The 22,765-nt window shown below is 33.7% G+C and overlaps 2 protein-coding genes across 3 annotated transcripts in view; both read left to right on the top strand.

Moving 5' to 3' along the window:
• LOC124357188 (speckle targeted PIP5K1A-regulated poly(A) polymerase-like) overlaps positions 1-2,690 on the top strand; it is a 31,983-nt gene extending 29,293 nt beyond the window's left edge. The window contains exon 4 of the mRNA XM_046808711.1: positions 2,457-2,690. The gene's annotated coding sequence lies outside the window, so the exon portion shown is untranslated. The remainder of the gene's footprint in view (positions 1-2,456) is intronic.
• Positions 2,691-5,454: 2,764 nt separating this feature from the next.
• LOC124357187 (eukaryotic translation initiation factor 5) overlaps positions 5,455-22,765 on the top strand; it is a 58,367-nt gene continuing 41,056 nt past the window's right edge. For both annotated transcript variants that reach the window (XM_046808708.1, XM_046808709.1), the window contains exons 1-2: positions 5,455-5,583; positions 5,721-5,859. The gene's annotated coding sequence lies outside the window, so the exon portion shown is untranslated. The remainder of the gene's footprint in view (positions 5,584-5,720; positions 5,860-22,765) is intronic.

Here is a 22,765-nt window from a genome sequence, read left to right as displayed (position 1 = left end):
AAACACTGTAGAGGTGTCTCTAATTCAAGTATATCTTGCGGTAGTTTCAGTTTGCCCTGAAAATTGGTATTGTTCTGAAGGACGTAACATATTTTTATCGGCCCATTTTATTGCCGGCTTAGCCATAGGCCTACTAGACTGGCTAACTTTATTTTTCTTTGAAGGGGGCGGTGGTGTATTCTGAGATGGGTGTATGATTGTCAATAAAACGCCTACCTCTTTTTCTGGTAACCTGTTGCTGCTGTGGAGTGGATGGTGTAGGTTCTTCTCAGATGTCAGATTATTTGTGGAAGTTGTGGAAGAGGTCGGTAGGTCTACATCTATGTCTTTACAAATAGGGGGTTCAGACGTTGCAATACAATAAAGTAAATCATCACTTGGTTCTTCTGGCACATAACCTAGGTCTACATGTTCATTAATCAAAGTACACGTTGGGTTAAGCGGCCCATACACTAGGACGTGCATTGCACGCCGTGCAGTTTTTTATACTGGCACGCCGTGCTTGGTTGGCATGGCACTTTGTGCCCCACACACTGACAGTTTAGTCAGTCCCGTGACGTGCTAGAAGTTGGTTGTGGTATTGTGATATTGTGTAGTATTGTCGTGCTGTGAATATTTTACTACTATGCCTCTTATATTTTACTACTAAACGTAAAGCGTTAACAGTATTGTTGATTGGTGCGATTCATGACGATAGCAAAGTGAAGAAGAGAAGAAGACAATTATGGACGAAAAATTGGTTAAAAAGAGAGAGAAATGTGTTCTGATATGAGACTACTGAAAGACTTACGTGAAAATCATAAAAATGATTACAGGATCTACTTGCGAATGGATGACGAAACATTTAGTTATGTGTTGAAAAGGTTAGGCCACGCATCGAAAGACAAGACACTAATCTGAGAAAAGCTATAACGGCGGAACAACGGTTAGTTGCCACGAAAAATGTTTGTGTCAGCAGTCGACGTAATTAATATAGGAGAGTATTTGCCGCGAGAAAATAACCTCAAAAGACACTCCACTCTCAACCACGTAGCGCGGGACTGGTCCACACACCTTGCAGGATGGCACGGCGGCCAGATGGCACGGCACGCCGAAAATCAAAACCGATCTTGATTGCCATCGTGCCATGCAATGCACGGCGTGCTTAGCACGGAGACCTCCACACACTGGCACGTTTCGTCCAATTTTGGCACGTCGTGCTTGCACGGCGTGCATTGCACGTCTAGTGTATGGGCCGCTTTACACTCATCGTCACTGTCGTCACTTTTGTCTAAATCGTCCTCACTGTCCACTGGTATAGCCAATGCTTTATCTAATTCATAGTATAATTGTTCATCAGTTAAAAATTCAGACATAATGAACACAAACAGAAGCACAATATAAGATTAGGTTGCTGCCAACTCTAGGAACAGACTGAAAAAAGTACTGTAGTAGACAAACAACAGGTGTTTACTACTGCAGGTGGATTCACATTGCACAGTGGGTCTCAGGAGGAACATACCGTTTTTACATGATAAATATATTATGTCAGTATTCAAGTGAATAAATCATTAGTACTAACATTTTTAAGTATATTTGAGACGGTAAAACATTTTATTTATTAGACTTTTAACAAAATTATTAGATGAAAATAAATAAACAAATACCATATTCTACGTAACAGCTGAAACCATAGCAACAAAGACAAAATTAATTCTGTTGTCCGTCACGTAGCGGTTCCTAGCGGAGAAGCTTGAAACTACGTGCTCGCCATGCTTTGGGCTTCTCAAGGAACACTATGCGTTCACGTCCATTAATAGTTTTACATTAAATAAAGGGGCAAAATCGGTTTGGGTCTCATGAGACCCATGATGCGGTGAAGGGTTTAAAACAGGACATTAGGAATTCATCTAATTTATTCTTGTTTGTAAAAGTACAGCTTTGAATTTTTTACCTTATTTCCTCAAGTTTAAAATTTAATAAACTTTTTAGTCTTGTTTGGTCCTCCTCACTAATGGTACTCTCTTTTAGTAACCTAGGATTACTTGAGCGGTTTCCTGGGATAGTAACGTTTTCTTTAGGATGTATTATATATATGTAAACTTCTGTTTCCATACTCTAGGGCTTGTTGCTCTGGGTTTAGTACCTACACTATAGACATTGGAGTAACAATAGTTAAGAGAACTATTTAGCTCTTCTTACCCTTGTAAGGGCAAATATCGATTTTACGTTTCAATGAACTGATTGATATTCTCTAAGAGGTATGAACCAGTGTATATGTAGATTCGGGAAATCAGATTCATTATTTGCTGAGGTGTTGTAAAAGGCCACCTGTGCAAAAATTCTTTTCTTGGCTGAAATATGTTTCTTATATGTAATGGAGAATGATTGACTAGCAGTGTGATAATACTCTTTCATTATACTCATTCTTTTGATGATTTTTATTTTGCCTAATGAATTCTGGGAATTGTTTACAGAGGGCCATTACAATGGACGCACCACTTTGGGAGTACATAAGCATCTGTATGATGAGCTTCTCTACAATCTCTGCATATTCTAGTATTATTGCAGGGTGAATAGCAACATGACCGTAAGCAAAGCACCAATAACATTGCTTTACTGGAATTATGTATGGTTCTAATCTCAAATTAACACAATTCAGCAATATTGTTTCGGGTAAACTGTCAGAATAAAATGTTATTTTAACATACTGAGAGTACTTTAAATTTTATTTTTATTATTTGGGCACTAATGATCGGAAAGTCCCTACCAAAGTTTGTTTCTGATGCAAGTAATTTTTCTGAATTTTTATTATTATAGAAAGAATAAGTCCAAATGTGAGCAGAATGGCTCTATCAATGGTCGTGGAATATACAAGTTAATCCAATGTAATGATCATTCGACCTGGATTGCAAAATACTGTTCGAAATAACAGAGAATACACTGTGATCACATTAATGAGCATATGACTCTCGAGGACGACGTTTAAATTAAAATAGAGTTTAGAAGTTACAAAATGTACTTAGATACGAGTACAATATTTTGGAAGATGCCATGTGAAATTAAATTACTTAGCCTTTTTTAAATTATTGAGCCTACTTATTTTAAACATATGATGTTTTAATATCATACTTATTTGCATCAATTCGTTTTGGTTTTATCATGAAATATTCTATATTTTATAGAATTCACAAATTCAGAACTCTAAGCTATTTCTAACTTACCTTAATAGTATAAATTGGTTAGCTATATATAATAGTAAGGATGACTTAAACAATAAGTTCAATAAGTTCTTTGATTTGTTGTTATGGGCGGTAAACAGCGCAATGCCTATGAAAACTGTTGGGATAACCAACAGAAATAGTAAATCTAACAACAAATGGTACAATGAGGACTTAAGAATATTAAAGGTCCAACTTGACAATGCTTACTATTTATTCTGCAACACTAACTGTAACAGGTCTAAAGAAAATTATATTGCTCTTAAGAGAACGTACAAGGCAGAAATTAAAAAAGCCAAACTTAATCATAATAACAACATAATTGACAGTTCAAACAATAAATCAAAAGCTGCATGGTCTGTCATAAATCAGCTTAGAAATGTTAACAGTAAGCCTCCCAATATTAACGCTAATTTAACGCCTGATGCTTTTAACAATTTTTTTCTTACCAGTGTAGAACAAATTTGTAATAGCATACCAACTGATGTAAATAAGCCTAATCATAGTGTTTTTCTTGACAATAGTGAGAACTGTGCAACAGGAAACAATTCAGTAGGGTTATTCACTCTTAGAAGTTTTACAGTAGAAGAAGTCTACCTAGCCATAAACCAACTGAATAATAGCACTTGTCTTGATATATATGGCACCAATGCAGCAATACTGAAGTTATCAGCTAGGTCTATTTGTGAAGTACTAACATATCTTTTCAACTTGTGTATTAAGCAGGGTATTTATCCTGACAAACTAAAAGTAAGTAAGGTCATTCCAATACACAAAAGAGGGCCTAGGGATGATTGTGCCAACTATAGGCCCATATCCATTGTTCCGACGCTGTCAAAGTTCTTGGAACGTCTCATTCATGAACAACTTTCCTCCTTCTTGGAATCAAATAAGTTATTGTCCAAGAATCAGTACGGCTTTAGACCTAACCATAGCACTGTTGAAGCTACTCAGGATTTGATCTTGAATTGTTTTGAAGGACTGGAGAACAACCTGAACGTTCTTTTCAGATCATTTGATATGTCCAAGGCCTTTGACACAGTGTCGCATCATATTTTACTGGATAAGATGTATTTTTATTCTATTGACAACAGTGTAGTGCAGTTCTTAAGATCTTATTTGAACAATCGATGGCAATCCGTATTCCTAAATGGCTCTTACTCAAAACAGTTAAGGGTAAAACAAGGTGTCCCACAAGGGTCCATTTTGGGACCCTTGCTTTTCATATTCTATGTTAATGACCTGCCGTACAACCTAAATGCTCATTCAGTAAAATCATTTCTATTTGCTGACGATTTGGCAGTGTGTGTCCAAGGTAACAGTGCAGAAAATGTGGGTTACATAATCGACGCCAAAACTAAAACCATTCATGACTGGTGTAATGCAAATAAGTTAAGCCTTAATGACGGGAAAACTCAGGACCTTGCTTTCAGCCTTAGCAATCGGGGGGAAGTAACCCACTCAAAATTCTTGGAGTTCACAGTCCAGAGCAATCTTAAATGGCATCAGCAAATTGACAGTCTTGCGAACAAAATTTCAAAAGGCATTTTCATGATCAGAGCACTTAAAGGCAGTGTCTCTGTTGGTGTTCTGCTCTGTGTTTACTATGGTCACATACATAGCTACCTCTCTTATGGAACTTCAATCTGGGCAAACCATGGATATGTACAGAAGCTTTTTGTGCTGCAAAAAAAGCAATCCGTCTGATTTGTGATGCACACTGGCAGGCCCACTGTAAAGAGCTCTTCATTAGGTTATGTGTCCTTTCATTGCCTTCTATGTATATATTTAGCACACTCTTGTTTGTTAAGAGGAACGTGGCACTTTTGCCTGCAATGTCTGAGGTCCATAACTATGCAACTAGAAACAAAAATAAACTTATAAGTGAACGATGCAGATACTCTGCAACTCAGAAGAGTTTTCTATACCAAGGCATAAAAATGTTTAATGTTTTGCCGGAAGGTATTAAAGAGCTGCCACTCACTAGATTTAGACAAAAACTAAAGAACTTTCTAGTTGCAACCTGCTTATACGATGTAACAGAATTTTACGAAGTTGTTAACTCTTTAAGTTAGGTTAAGTAACCTTTTAAGTTGACTTTGTTATACATGTGAACATGTTTACAACAAATAAATATTTGATTTGATTTATAATTGTATAAAACAATTCTTTAACGATTTTAATTTAATATTCATTGGGTCCACTTTTCCATACAGTTACATTTCTCATAGAAGTATATGTTACTGACGTGCTTTTACCAAAGGCTAGCTCCGGAAATATTATCATATATGTGTAGTCGTAGTCACAACAGACGTTTCCGTTACTAAAGTAGTTACGTGATCTTTTACTGTACTATTGGTTATCTGATTGTTGTCGAAGAACTGTAAGTTTATACCTAGTTAATTATATTTTAATTTATTATCTATTTAAATTTCATGTTAAATGTATAGTCTTAGTTACATAAAGTTTCCCCAACAACGACTTGTAATTGTGTTTAATTTGTCTGTGATCGTGTTCCAGATTATTGGTGGGCCTGTGAAAGGAGTCCACCAGTTCCCGTAAAATTTTTGCCTGATTTGCAGATCTCACGTTTGTCCTGATATTTTGATATCGTCCAGAAGGGCGTTACCATTTTATATGACTTTTCTTAGCCACAAAGGTAAGTCTCTCCAATGTCATTTGAAGGTCTTGGCTAACTATTTAGAGTACCTATAAGCAAGGAATGCATTCTTGATTAAACAAGAGCAGGCTTTAACTAACCTAAGAAAATTGAAATTTACTTGTTATTAACTTATTTAATCAAGCCTAGGTTTGATTAATAAGTTTACCTGGTTTATCCAGAACATCATATAAACCTGAGTTATTATATATAATATTGACAAGTTATTTGTGAAAAATCAATAGTCAGTCCTCCATATGAGGAGCCTGTGGTAGCCTATCAGTAAAATAAAAGGGGCTGCAGTTTAATATGCGGCCACCAACACAATTGGATTATGATTATTGAATGATTCGGATATCGATATTCATAACTATCTAAACCACTGAAAGCTAACCGTTAAAGACTAAAAATAAAATGTCGGACCAAATAATGTAATAGATATTTTAAAGGACTATGGTTTTGCTTGATTTCAATCTTACAAATTACAGTATAAATATTAATATAATTTACAAATTAAAGTGTGATATATAATTACAACAAAACATTAACATTTAACTACCTTATGTATTTTCAAGGATAAACGTTAGGGTTATTAAGTTATATAACCAAATTTAGAATGTTAAAACAAAGGCTTCTCAAGGTTGTTTTGGGACACGTTATGTTTGTTCTTACTTTTCTTGTGATATTAACAATTGTGATTATGAACTTTCTTATTTATAGTTTTCAACTCGTCAATACAAACTGGATAATTTGAATTTAAAGGAGCAAGGTCATCTTGTAACCATTTATACCATTTGCTCAGGGTTTATAAAACTATTTTGAGCCAATATCTGCATGTTCATACCCATTGTGCCTGTCGTTATCTCTGGTCTTCTCCTACATAGACGAAGTAACAACAGCTGATAATGACGTCACTAGTCTTAATAAAGAAAGCTGGCAATGATTATTTATGAATAATCAAAGTAGGTCATGTCCTATCCAATAGTATCGATCATCATAATCCGATTGTGTTGATGGCCGCTTATTTTACTGTAGCCATTAATTATTATACCCATTGATATAATCAACCAATAGTAATTGAGTTTGAACAATAAGTAAATCATATGCAGTAACTGTATACACATTTTCATATTTTAAACACAATTTGTTCTATAAGTAGCCTAATTCTTTTAAATAAAAATAGTTAATATTAATATAGTAATATAAATAATAATATAAAAGATAGTTAAATTTAGAAAACTATACAATAATAGCCTAACTTAACAGTAAAAGATGATTTTACTGTGTCTTTCTCGGGTTTTAAGTTGTTTTGTTGTTACATTTTCTTAATTATTTAAATGACATTTTCATAATCACCGGTCTTAATTTTTCTTTTAATTAGTAGGCCTAGTTGTGGGTTTTTTGTTGTTTGACATTACGTTGTTTAAACTATACCTTTTAATTTGAATCATGTGACTTTAATTTAGTATTTTATATGTTGATATTGTTTGACGATATATCAACTATCTATGATTGTAGTAAGCAATATTAAAACTGAGTCCGCTTATCGTACTCTGCCCCAAATGTATTCTGCTTGTCATTTTGAACAAAACTATATACACATACGGTTTTAGGCAGTAGAAATTAAAAATAATAGGCTGCATTATAATAAGCGGCCAACACTTGAATATTCATGGTTATCCAATCATTCATAAGTAACAAAACCTTGATATAACTACTTAAACCAAATTATGTTATACATATTTAAAATTACAGTATACTGTAGTTCAGCTATTTGTATTATCTTAAAAATTAATAATTTTATGATGAACAAAAAGTTACCTAGGTTTTTGTATATTTTTAAAATGTAACAAACAAAACAGATTAACCCTTTTAGTGCTAAGGGGTCTGGCGCATTGCCATATCCAAGAGTGGTAAGCATTTTAGTGCATAAATGCAGAGTTTTAGTAAATTCCTTCCTATTTCCTTTATTTGAGGTCATATATTGTTACTTTTTTTGTATTGAAGATAAATAACCAATAAATAGAAATAAATACGAAAAAATTAATTTGTACATATTTGGATTGTTATAAAAAAATGTTTAGGCTAATTGTAAATTTTTTTATAATTTCTGTTTGTTTTCACTTTGTCATACAATTTTAGTATCTAAACAATTTTATATTATTTTTCTAATGCCACCATCGGAAGGAGGAACTAAAACTAACCATATTCTATATATTTTATTTTATTTTTACACAACAAATAAGTAGTGTGGAGATGAAAAATAAAATATGTTGTCCGCAGCAAATTTTGCGCTACGGTAGCCTACATGTAATGTTTGAAACGCTCAAGAGAAAAAGTATACACTTACTATTATTAGCATAAATACTTTACCAACTTTATTATTATTTATAAAAAAAAGAAATTCAAGCACAGTTAACACTTTTTTACGTAAGTAATGGTTTTATTCCCTAATAAAACTATAAAAAATGTGAAGTAATTTGGTGTTCTTATTAGACATAGTTTGTAACTTAGTAAAATATAATAAACACGGAAAACACAAATGAAAAATGAAGTAATGCGATGATTTTGAATACTAATGAAGTAGTATTTCACAATTATAACACAATTTAATGAATAAAATAAGATAAAACAGAGTAAACAAAGCACAGCGTTAGTTCGATCGCAACGTAAACATCCGAACTGACCTTTTTATTTCACGTCAAAGACGTATAAACAGTTGGTCGTCGGCAATCAAATATACAAATATCGTTACTCTATGGCTTTTGGATGAACTGTCATCGTTTGCAGCCAGTAAATAGCATAAACTGAACCAATATATATATATATATAAATACGCTGCATCTACGACGTAGACGCTAGCACTTTTAGACATAAACGCAGCGTCTACAACGTAGACCCTCTAGCACTAAAAGGGTTAACATGTACTTTTTACTACTTTGAAAGATAGGCTACGTCTAAATGTGTCTTTAACACCTTGTGACACAAATAAAACATGTACATCTCCATTATACTTGTAGCCATTACAGATGGGCGGTATTAGTGTCAGTAACAGGTTATTCAGTGGTAACCTACTAGCAACACTGTTATGTTAGTAACAGCTGGGCTGAATGATTGGGCGTTCTGATAACAACTTTCTGGTATTAGAGTACTCAGTAACTAGTGACACCTGAGGTGATTTTGTGCAAGCAATAAGGCTAGGAATGGAAATATTATGAAATGAAATGTTATTACACAATTTAACCCTTTGAGTGCCGGAGCATCGCTGTCAGCGATCCCGCATTATATGCAAGAAATGCCAGAATCGCTGTTAGCGACTTCTGCAGTAACGCTTATATATTATATAATATTTATCTAAATTGGCTCAATGGCTATACATACGCATTGCAAAGGCTTCAACGTAACTTTTGATGTAGGTTTTGTTGCATTCTGGTTAGATTCTGATTTTTATGACGGTTGTAAATTGAGCGTGTCAGTCGAATTTAGAATCGACCACTACGCGGACGAGCCGTCACGTGTTTTGTTTGCGCTGCTGTTTATTTCACAAATGATTGTAAATATTGACATTTTTTAAGTGTATAAATGGGTTTGTAGTGTTAGTATCTTCAAATTATTTCGTTTGTGTATGTTGTTCTAGTCTGTGTGTAAGTAGATCAATGCCGCGAGTTACGGCCGCGAGTTACGGCGATCGTAAGCAGCTAGTACTTCACTAAATACATTTGTATAGTTTTTATGTTTTTTGTGTTTGTTCAGTGATAAACAATGAGTCGTAAAAACATTGCTGACAATGAAGACTTAGTATTGCAGGCATTAGATTTAAGCATTATCAGTGTAGACAATACACAGAGTGTTAGGTTAGGTTAGAAAATTTCTAGTTTTGTAGTGGTTCATATTTTCATATTTATTTTCCAAACTTTATTTATAAGTATAAAAAAATGTTTATATGTCTTTTTGTAAAGAATTAAATGGAGTATAAGAGAGAATAACTAAAAGTGAAAAAATAAAATATTTCAATAACGCTAAGTTGTGTCAAAATAAAAAACTAAATGTTTTTGCTCATAAAGTTTTTGTTAATGATTTTTTTTTTATTTTTATAAAAACGTTAAATAAGTGATCAATGTATTATATGTATAAAGAAAATATATTTATCTAAAAAAAAAACAAAAACCCAAGACATTATACCAATAAATAAATTTTTTATGAATTTTTAACCAGACCCTTGCAGAATCAGGCATTTTCGCTCGGCATTTTATGCATACCATATAGCAAAACGCTGCGGCACTCAAAGGGTTAAAGTAGGTTTAGAGTAGGTTATCATAAACATATTACTAGTAATACCAAAGTTAAAGATAACCTTTACAAGCGCTCACGTGATCTGAACCAAGCCTCAGCTCATGGTCCGGATTGTAAGATTTCTCCGACGTGAAGGCCTTTGGTGCCACCCTGCTTTTCTAGGCTGCTGTATGATAAGCGCTTAACACTAGAGTGATCAATAATATCGAGTCATCTTATAACTTGTACAAGTTAAATACTGTCAGACATGTTTACTCTATTAAGTAATTGTAAGTACTACACTGCTCAAACTTAGAATAAACAAGGTTGTATTATTTTCTATAATAATCTAAAATGTTTAGATTTCTTTGAAACATAAAAAAATTAGCTTCACTGTAATACAATCTTAAAAGTCTATAACTTATTACAGTTCGACATTATTGTTCCAAAGTAATTAAAACAAAGTTAAATCATGTGTAAAGTATTTGAGTAACGGCCGCTGGAGATTGATAACACTCTTGTTTGCCAGTAACCTATTAAAAAATATTGTGCTGAGGTAATATGTTCCAGTAACATGTTATTGTTGTAGCATGTTATTGTACAAAGGTTTAAGTAACTTATTACAAAGTATCATAGACTGATAAACTAATAAATTTATTAATGGGTTAATTAAAATATGATTATACAACACATTAATTGGGTACTTTGAAGTCCTTATGTAATATTTGTACATATTATAAATATAAAAAGTTGAAGGTAACTTTAACAACCGCTCACGTGATCTGAGTTTGAATTTGGGTGCTATCTCAAGGAATGTTTTTCTTATATCGTCAGAAGTGTATCTAAGGCAGCACTGAAGTTTATGACATGATCAAGATCTGAAAAGTACCGATTTGAAATGCTTCTTGCCTATTAGTGCAGGCTTTTGGCGCCACCCCACACTGCTGGTGAAAAAGGAAAAACATCCATTGAGATAGTACTCAGTTCATGGACTGATTATGTAAATGCTTATAAAGGTTTAGTTTAACTTTGCTACTACTAGTAACATATTTACGATAATCTAATCTAAACCTACTTACATTCCATAATAATATTGCGTAGTGTAATATTTTCATTCCTAGACTCATTGCTTTGTACGACATTATACTAGTTACTGAGTATCCCAAAAACAAAAAACCTGAAACAATAGTATCCCATTAATAGGTTACTACTGACTTACTGTTACTGACACTAATACTGCAGATATCTGTAATGGTAGAAGTGCAGTGGTTATACACATTGTTTTATTTTTGTCACACACGTTTATGCTTCAAAATAGTAAAAAGTATGGTGTTGCAACCATTTTACGGCAGACGCGGAGGCTCTTCAATGTCAACTCTTCAACGTTTGGTAGCTAAATTTGAGAAGACTGGTTTGGTAAACAACCAGCCTACACCCAGACATCAAAGGAACAGCAGATATATTGAGAACGTTGCCAATGTCCGTGAAAGTGTGTAGAGGAACCCAAGGCAGTCAATTCCTCGTCGTGTACAAGAACTCGGCCTTTTGTTCGCCCTAGGACCCTAATTTTGGCCGAACAATTATCTTCAGAGACTATGTTAACAAGCATAATCGCTGTATATGACACAACGCCAACCCACATGAGGTTTACCAGGTAGCGGTGCATCAACAAAAAGTTACTGTTTGGTGCGGATTTTGGGCTGGCGGTGTGATTGGTCCGTATATTTTCTAAAACAACGTTGGTGAGGCCATCACTGTCAACGGCGAACACTACAGAGCGATAACGGATTTCTTTTAGCCCAAATTGGACGATGTAAACGACATGTGGTTTCAGCAGGACGGCGCTACGTGCCACACAGCTAACGACACCATGAACATTTTGAATGAACAATTTGAGGGTATATCTCTCGCAGAGGTCACATGAATTGGCCACCAAGATCATGCGATTTGACGCCTCTAGACTTTTTTGTGGGGTTTTCTGAAGTCGCAGGTCTATAGCAATAGGCCTTAATCAACCGATGAACTTACATTAACATACCCAGGCCATCGCTCAAATTCAACTGGATTTATGCAGCAGAGTAATTGAAAATTACACCATGCGGTGAGAAACCGTGATGGACATTTGACCGATATCATATTCCATACGTAATGGTATACATGGACCTTTCATATGAAAAATAAATTTTGTTAATATATCATACATAGCTTGTTTTATTTCATCTCAACATCTACCCTTTTTTATATTTTTGTACTTTGCTTCTTTTTATTTATGCTTTCAGCACTTATCTGTGTGTTCTGTGGCCAGTACAACACAGAAAACCATATTGCGTACTTGGAACAGTGCCCTCATTGACATGTGGATAAACATGGTAACAACCACGTGTTCAATTCTAATCGTACTGTTTAAAATTATGTATGCTTTTGAGTGTATATTGCATTCATGAGTAGTAAAAATTTTAGAAACTTTATTTGGGCAAAATAAAATATGCGGCCCAGTTTTTATATTGCTTCCATTAATTCTTCATATTTTGAATAATAGAACTATCAACATATCTAAAATGCGAAATAAAAGTCATATGTTTAAAATTAAATGTTTTAATTTTATATATACAATGAGAAAGTGCAAGAAAATGCAGGTTAGGCTTGGGATCGGGATCCCCAGGGGGGGTTTCTAAATACCACGTTGGAAATCACAGAAGAAAAAAAGGTCAAAAGTGATGTGTCTGAAGAAGATAGCCTTGCTATCGAAAGGCCTCACAAAAAATTAAAGTATTAAATATTGGTTTTATGTTTTAATGTAATTAAAAAAACCATAACAATTGATCTCAATTTTGTATAAGTGTGACATTTTCTCAGTTGACGTTGTTTTGTATTAATTACACCAAATATTTCTATAAATTAATTAAATAACCTTAAAACGGGAGATAGAAATACTGGGCAGGGAACAAGTGCCAGTCATCGAGGGTGCTGTGGACTTCGCTCAATATCATGTTTGTGGTATCGGAGTCTTGTCATTGCTCTGCTTCTCTATGCAACATCTGAGAACAATTGCCATCGTTAGTTGATTTGTCAATTTGGTTTTAGATAAACGCACTTTTATTTACTATGTCTCTTAATTAACCCTTAACTTTATCAGCCAGCTATATCAGAAATCCTTCAAGTCATACTAAGTCATTTAACAGTTGGATGCTTTAGAACTGTTAATACTTCTTGGGGACTTATCACCAGTGAAACCATATCAATAGCAACAGGAAGTAAGCTATTAATCCTTCTGCTAATGTACAAGGTTTTGCGCTTTTAGCTTTTTTTAATGCCACATCATATGGACCATGAAGAGCATTTAGGTTATTATTACTCACATTAGTAATATTTAAAATTTGATTCTTCAGAACCTGACATTATTGTTCAAAAAAACTTACTGGTTTAACCTTGAGTCCATGTTGTTTGGTTACAAAAATGATGTAACATTTTTGATGATTTCATTGATTTAGCAGATAGTAATTTACCACACACGATACACCCATGGGACAAATAAGACTCATGATTCCTGCATTTTTGCATTTGATCTACTTTGTTACTAACAGAAACACTATTTATAAAAATGTATCCATTAAAATATTGAACTAACTAAAACAGCAAAATATACATGTGAAGAGTTACACATAACATCGGGCAGACAGAAGAATGTCATTGGCACCCTGAGTTAGTTAATTAAAAGCTCGTCCACAGGCTTTTTGTTATAACGTGATAAAAAATATATGTTAATTTCGTTATCATGTTACATATTATTGTTTTTACTGTGTTTAGTTTTATTAGTGGAGGAATAATTTTGGCTTTTATCATGTATTTAATGAGGAAATACCATAAAATAATACCACAGCATTTTACAGGATACAAGTCCTATTTATTTAGTGGGGTTGAATGTCTCGTCCCCAAATTGCAATTTATGGTCGGGGGTTTTTGTAATTTCAGACAAAAAGGAGGTTGTATGTTCAAATAGGTTGAGAACCCTTGGGTTAGAATATTCTCTTTGAATGCTATTTTAGGTAGTATGTTAGTTGAATAACGAACATTTTTATGAGATAAAGTGTACATTAGCTGTAAGGATCAAAAAACCATTTCGATCAATTTCTTATAATAGTATGCTTTAATTTCCAGAAAGAGTTTGTAGGCAATTGCATTCCATATATTGCACAATAATTGTCAAAGTGTTAGGTTATATCTTAATTAGTCCATCAATCTTGGAGACTGGGAGGAATAGGGGTTTCTGGATGGGGAAGATAACAAACTAAGGAGAGGTAGGTATGATGAAGATAGGACAGGGTTGATAACATTCACACGTAAATTTGAGCTGAAAGATTAGATGCACGGACTTAATTTAAATATAATCTAACAGTTTTCAGTACTTTTTCTGTTTTTCATAATTTTTTCACAGTTTTTACATCCATGGTGAAGATTATTTGCTTTTTTTCTATTTTGACCCTGTTAGCCATTGTTCAACATCTTCGGGCATATAGTCATTAATTACCGATAGTCATTTTAATTTGTAGCACAAGTGAGACTTGTTTTTTGTATATTCACTGTAAAAGATAGTGTCGTGAGTGCACTTAAACATATTCTACTTATTATTGTGATGAATGGCCAGAAAAGACGTATAGTTTAATTTTACTTCGTAATGTTAATTTATATTGTTTGTTTTTTAAATTAGGTTACATCCCAAATAGTCCTTCGATTTTGTGGATCAGTTGGAATCGATTTTTCTGGGTAAGGGAAAGGGTTATATCAAGCTAACGAAGGGTGGGCATATGAGGAAGGAATAATAGTTAATTCCAAGAGGAAGATATGGACTATTTGTCTAGATGCATGGCATCTGTTGTTTTATATTTCTAGTAAAATTCTGATGTTTTGGTTCATGACACAACTTAAGTGTTGTGTGTGTTTATAAAGTTTTTTAATTATGTGAAGATGAAAAGGTAAGATATTATTTAGTTTTTGTTTGTTATATTGGTATTGTGCAATATAATAATAGTCATAGCAAGAATATAATATGGTTAGGCGAGTTTTTAATTATTTTTTTAGTTCTCTCAAACGTCGGGAATTTGATATTTTACTGAATTATATTATTTTGAGAGATGTCTTAGTTTCTTTCCATTGGCGCGAAATAGTACCTTCAGTATTTTTCAGATAATTCTTACAATTACTGTATTAATTTTAGTTTGTTTGATATTGAAATATATTACAAAGTGAATATTTAAATTACAGTTGGGATGATTACAGGTTTTGTAAATAATATAAAATAGTAATCAAAGAATAAGTCAAATTAAGCCAAAAAGTATAATCTTAAGTCTGTATCTATTATTTGTTATTATGCTATCTAAATAGATAGATACATAGGTATTATAGATTGAAAAAGTTAAATTTAACTTTTATAAGCGCTTATGTGGTCTGAACTTCAATTTAGGTACTATCTCTAGGATGTTTTACTTTTCCTGTTAGAAGCTGTGGGGTCACGTGGAAGGCACCTGTGGCCAGGGGCATTTTGATTGATTTTTTCCAGTTCAATGTGCTGAGATCTTGAATAAACTGATTTAATCCAGACATGTTTAAATCATGTAATTGAAATACTATTTAAAGAAATAATATTTTATTCTTTATTTTATCTTTGGGGCATTTAAAATTATCTTGAATGTAATTTAAAACATTCATTTTGTAACATATTTCAGTTGTAAAAAGGTTCTTAACAGTAATTGTGGAGACTAATTGAATAGAATAGTATAAATTATTATATTGATTGGTCGATATATAGATTATTTACCTGAAAAAGACCCGTAGTCTCAAAATCATTCATCATATCTTGTCGATGATTTATTCACCTGTGGCAGTCGATACAGTTAGAGCAATAGTGTGTGTAGTGTTGCCATAAAATTAATTTATAATCAACAGTTCATTCAGATGAAGATTATTGAAACTGTAATGTAACAAAATTACAAAGAGAAACACCAAACACTCTTAGGCAGTCTCATGAAAACCAAACCAAAAAATGGCACACAAGACTGAAAAACCTAAGTATACAGTACCTATTACATGTTCTTGCAATAGGAAATACATATATAAGATAAAAAAATGCCAGCAAATGTGAAAGTAAAAAAATCTTAGACAATACAAAAAAAATAGCTTGTGGAAAAGCCTAAAATTATTCCAACATTGCCAGTCTGAAAATTGTCACATGAAGTGGGATGAAGTCAACATAATACATATTGAGTAAAATGTTTTCAAATGTAAACTTATTGTGGCTTCATTTGTTAGCAATTAGTAAATCAACTGCTAAGTCCACTTTATGTTAAAGTTAGGCCACTTTGGCTATGAATTAAAAAAGAATAAATCAGGAAACCGAAAAATTGTAATAATCAAACAAACCTCAGCTAATAAAATTTGCACACACACAATGACTTTAAGGAAAGGACAAAAACAAAGGTTGAAGACTTTAATCCTTCCCCTCCTGACCATTGCCTCAGTGTTGTCCTTGTTTCAGAAGATTCACCACAATACCACAAAAAATATAGACATTGTTTTTCTAATATAGACCAGTCTTCTAATTTCCATGACGCATGTGACATGTATAGTGCTCTTGGTTATATGCTGTGACATTACTTGGGTTTATTCTCAGCAGTCTGGACTTTATGTTGTTGTTGCACCAGTCAGCTATTGCTTTGTGTTTTAGCATACAACAGTGACTGTTGTTAATTTTGTTTAATTTGTGGCAAGTTCATCACCTTATGTTTTAGTTTTATGTAAACACTTTTATACATGTTTAATTCTCTTTAGTAGTGGTTTTTGACATAGCCCATCATAATAACTAAACTTAAAAATATAATTAGGTGTCTTAATATTTATTCCAATGATCAGGTGAAAACTGAAAGACTTCTTAAACTGCATATTAGTCGATATTTCAAATCCAAAATGATAGCAGTTTAATCCTCATGAATGAGTTATCTAGTAGAAGAGAATGGGGGGTGAAATGAACAATTACAAATAATACCCATACCCAATAAAAGTTATATAGAAATTTAAGCTTGGTTTATAGTAATAAAATAATTAACCCTTAAATAAAACAATTTTTCTTTCAGCAAAGTCGTAATCACATTGGTTGTAATACTCAGTAATAATTTATAGTTTTTATTAACAAGTTGGCTGTGACAGACGCACTAGCATGTGCTTGATGGTTGATATTACCCAGTATAGTGCTGCAGTGCAGGTGTTTAACTACATGTATGGTAGTTGGCTAGACCATTATTACAAGGTGGTTAAACAAGTTCACTGTGGCAGATGCACTAGTACTTCCTGGATTGTTGGTAGTACCCAAGATTACTCAGTGTAAAGCTGTAGTGCAGGTGTTAACTACATGTATGGTAGTTGGCTAGACCATTATTACAAGGTGGTTAAACAAGTTCACTGTGGCAGATGCACTAGTACTTCCTGGATTGTTGGTAGTACCCAAGATTACTCAGTGTAAAGCTGTAGTGCAGGTGTTAACTACATGTGTGATAGATAGCTAGACAGTTGTTGCACAGTAGTTAAACAAGTAGACTGTGGCAGATGCACTAGTACTTCCTGGATTACTGATAGTACCCAAGATTACTCAGTGTAAAGCTGTAGTGCAGGTGTTAACTACATGTGTGATATTTAGCTAGACAGTTGTTGCACAGTAGTTAAACACGTATACTGTGGCAGATGCACTAGTACTTCCTGGATTATTGATAGTACCCAAGATTACTCAGTGTAAAGCTGTAGTGCAGGTGTTAACTACATGTGTGATATTTAGCTAGACAGTTGTTGCACAGTAGTTAAACACGTATACTGTGGCAGATGCACTAGTACTTCCTGGATTATTGATAGTACCCAAGATTACTCAGTGTAAAGCTGTAGTGCAGGTGTTAACTACATGTGTGATATTTAGCTAGACAGTTGTTGCACAGTAGTTAAACATGTATACTGTGGCAGATGCACTAGTACTTCCTGGATTGTTGGTAGTACCCAAGTTTACTCAGTGTAAAGCTGTAGTGCAGGTGTTAACTACAAGTGTGATAGATAGCTAGACAGTTGTTGCACAGTAGTTAAACATGTATACTGTGGCAGATGCACTAGTACTTCCTGGATTGTTGGTAGTACCCAAGATTACTCAGTATAAAGCTGTAGTGCAGGTGTTAACTACAAGTGTGATAGATAGCTAGAGAGTTGTTGCACAGTAGTTAAACATGTATACTGTGGCAGATGCACTAGTACTTCCTGGATTGTTGGTAGTACCCAAGATTACTCAGTGTAAAGCTGTAGTGCAGGTGTTTAACTACATGTATGGTAGTTGGCTAGACCATTATTACAAGGTGGTTAAACAAGTCCACTGTGGCAGATGCACTAGTACTTCCTGGATTGTTGGTAGTACCCAAGATTACTCAGTGTAAAGCTGTAGTGCAGGTGTTAACTACAAGTGTGATAGATAGCTAGAGAGTTGTTGCACAGTAGTTAAACAAGTAGACTGTGGCAGATGCACTAGTACTTCCTGGATTGTTGGAAGTACCCAAGATTACTCAGTGTAAAGCTGTAGTGCAGGTGTTTAACTACATGTATGGTAGTTGGCTAGACCATTATTACAAGGTGGTTAAACAAGTTCACTGTGGCAGATGCACTAGTACTTCCTGGATTGTTGGTAGTACCCAAGATTACTCAGTGTAAAGCTGTAGTGCAGGTGTTAACTACATGTATGGTAGTTGGCTAGACCATTATTACAAGGTGGTTAAACAAGTTCACTGTGGCAGATGCACGAGTACTTCCTGGTTTGTTGGTAGTACCCAAGATTACTCAGTGTAAAGCTGTAGTGCAGGTGTTAACTACATGTGTGATAGATAGCTAGACAGTTGTTGCACAGTAGTTAAACATGTATACTGTGGCAGATGCACTAGTACTTCCTGGATTATTGATAGTAGCCAAGTTTACTCAGTGAAATCTGTAGTGCAGGTGTTAACTACATGTGTGATAGATAGCTAGACCGTTATTACACAGTGGTTGAACAAGTTGACTGTGGCAGATGCTCTTGTATTTCCTAGATTGTTGGTAGTACCCAAGATTACTCAGTGTAAAGCTGTAGTGTAGGTGTTAACTACATGTGTGATAGATAGCTAGACAGTTATTGCACAGTAGTTAAAAAAGTTGACTGTAGTTCGCTAGTCAATTGTTATTATCAAATGATTTTATTTATTTTCCTACTTTGATATTATATGATAGTCATATGCAACAAGAATTATGATTCATTTACCAAAAATAATACCTTACAATTTTTAATGTCAAATTTAACAGTAAAATAAAAGTAACACAACCAACTCTTGCCTCAACATACATATCAGATAAACATTAAAGTACTTATAGCTTGCCTGAATATCATTGAGTAACTGCTTTTGAGAAATGGGAGGAAAGGATTCTTCTCAGATAGGCTTCTCTGCAGTACAAAGAAATCACAGAAATTATCTGATAATGATTCTGCTTTCAATACACAATCTCATTTTACAGAAATTAGTTACTTCTTGTCGTTTATTGTTTACATTAACCCTTTTACACTAAAACTGTAGCATCTAACTAAGCCTGCATCTGGCAGTTTATATTGCTGTAATGGCAGGCACTATTTTGTTAGTTGTGTAGATCTTTATTCAAACCTATGTAGAATATTTATTATTGAAGTAAATTACATACTATTATATTTTATTTTTCAGTACAAAACAAGAAACATTTATATGGAGTTGGATTTTTTTTAAATTTAGATTTTTATTTTTCATTATAAGTGAAACAATTTAAAGGAATCCAAATATATTTTTGTTTAGATTTTTTAATATTTTTTTGTCTAAAATGTTTGTTACAAATCCTAAGAAGTGTCTTGTCAAGAAATAAAAGATATAATAAACCCATAATATACCGTCAGAAAGTGCTTAAAGTGAAATAAATTTATTATAATAAAAACTCATTGTGTAATAATAATTGTCTAAGTTCACCTGTCTTATTTACTAGGTCGCTCATAGTGTTCAATAAATAAAAAATAATGAAATAAACATTATTTGTAATCTAGGCCTAGGCCTAGGTATACAGATTTTTATATTACAATTTAGCCTACAAACCTCTGAATGTCACTAAATTATTATACAACGGCTGTGGTCCTCTCAAAATGATAAAGTTTGATCATAAAATAAGCCCTTATAATTAACTTATTCCTTGAAGATATCTTATACCACTTAATGGCAAATTTCACAAAGAAAAGTTTGATGTTATTTTATACAAACACAACTCTAATAATATTACAAGAAACAACAAAATACTAGTGCACTAGTCGTCTAATATTACAGAAATGTCGCAAACAATGGTTGCATCGAAGGTCTTTTTTTGTAAGATATATCAATAAACGGATGTTTGATGCAGATGATCTTGTTTTAAAATAAATTCTGAATGCAGTGATGTTGCCAAACTCATTCCTATGCAAAGTTTTCCGTGGCAAAAGTATAAGGAAAAATGTCTTTGTTTTTTCGTGTTCTCTCAAAGTGAGCAACCAGAAACACCACAAACCAACATTTGTAATGCAACTTTATAATTTTGGTGCATACTTATTAAGCATTATTATTCAGTAAACCACATATCTAATTAATCAGTGAAACATCACAATTAATTTGGTATAATATTTGTCCTACTTAAGTTTGATTTTCGATAGCATTAGTTTTATTAAATAAATGACTGCAAAATCGACTAGTGACTAGTCATTCAAGATTGGAGAAACATTTTTAGTGACTAATCACTAGTCGTCTTACAGATGGAGGGTTAAACATTCATATAATTATAAAGTAGGAATCAAATGTTTTAAGTTGAAAATGTAAATATAAAATTCTTTATTTGATAAAAACAACCGAATAATGAGGGTAGGCCGCTTATTGATGTCTACCTCTTAATATATATATATAATATATATTAAATTATATAAATATTATTATATATAATATTATATATTATTATATAATATTATATATACAGTATATCTAATATATATATATATATACAGGGTGTACATAAAGTCCTGCACGGGTATAATATTTTCTGAACGATAACAGATAAAGAAACAAGATTTGGTACATCAATACTACACCTAAAAATCTACTTTTTGAAGGAACTATCAGTTTTCTGTAATATCATGGGGACGTCCCGCAAGGAGTCAGAAGGAAATCTTAAATAGGAGCATAGGTCAATATGGACATCATTTTAAAGGGCTTATCTAGCAGAGTTTAATGCCGCAAACCGCACTCAAAAAGATTGATCCAGTACAAAATGGCGGCTGTTCAAAGATTTTACTTGGTTACATTTTATTAGTAGCCATAACCCCAGTAAAGCAAAACTGCAACCAAACGAATACTGCAGCTAACTACTACATTATGCTTGTCAGTTGTACAGAAGTGAATTATGACATTAGTTATCCTCAAGGGTTACAGATTTGGTCCTAATATATTGATAACGGGGAAAACCTGATAACAGAAAAACAGAAAACTCTTGAACCAGAAATGCTCTTACACGGGCAAAGCTTACGAAAAGCGTGCGAAGCCGCGGGAACCAGCTAGTATATATATATGTATGATGACCCAGCTATTCAGCAAGAAATTGTCTGCAAAGCCGTAGTTAACTGCTAGGTAGATAATAAAGAATGTTATTTGTCTACTAAGTGTACAAGTAAAATTGGAAAGAATTTTCATACAGGTTTGTTGGTTAACATATCATTTGAACTTGCATAAAGGTAGGAATAAAACTTGATTACATGTTTGCATGGGCCTTGCACACAAAACAAGACTTCTATACGATTTGCAGAATTATATTTTTTAGTCAATGAAAACTATTGAGACCTGGAGTTTGGATGAAGGTCTTAGGCAGCAAGACTGCAGACCAGACATTGACTGCCTAAACCACAATAAGAAAGCAGTGAGTGGATCGTCACCTTGCAAGGCTGTCTGCTGTTAATGACAACAGCACTGTGAGCAAGGCCTAGCACTACTAGTCTAGTGCTATCTGTTGCTGTTGTCACTAACTACAGCTTTTTACCAGGCTCTGACAGTCTGCCTGTGATATTACTGAACTATCTTACCAATCACAACAAAACTTCAGTCTCCTTGACAGTACTCTCCATTAGAACTATACACTTGTTCAAATCATCCTCCCATGAACTGGTGACCGACACGATCTCATCAACAGTTTGAAATCTGGTTTCGTTGAGCGGTAATTTCAATTTCAAGAACAGTTGGGGTTGGTGGTTAGTCAAAAGACTTATGCGACTAAATTCGTACACTGAATTTGGAACGACTGGGTCCTAAATATTAAACGAGGTCGTGAAACGTTGATTGGAAGGTAGGGCCCACGATATTAACACCAAAACACCGTGCCGGTTCGTCGAGGGAGCGGGCAGCCAGCTTTGATCATAAAACTCCGACCGCAGCAACTCTTAAGACGTCCTCGCCCTACGGAAGCCTGAAGAGAAGAGTGGCAAGAAACCTAATTTCAGATATCTAGAAACCTGAAAACTAGAACCAAACAAAACAGGCAGAATTCCACAGAAGCATCTAGA

This window comes from Homalodisca vitripennis, chromosome 3 (assembly GCF_021130785.1).
Source record: "Homalodisca vitripennis isolate AUS2020 chromosome 3, UT_GWSS_2.1, whole genome shotgun sequence".
NCBI lineage: Eukaryota > Metazoa > Arthropoda > Insecta > Hemiptera > Cicadellidae > Homalodisca > Homalodisca vitripennis.
This window is presented reverse-complemented; position numbering and strand designations above follow the sequence as displayed.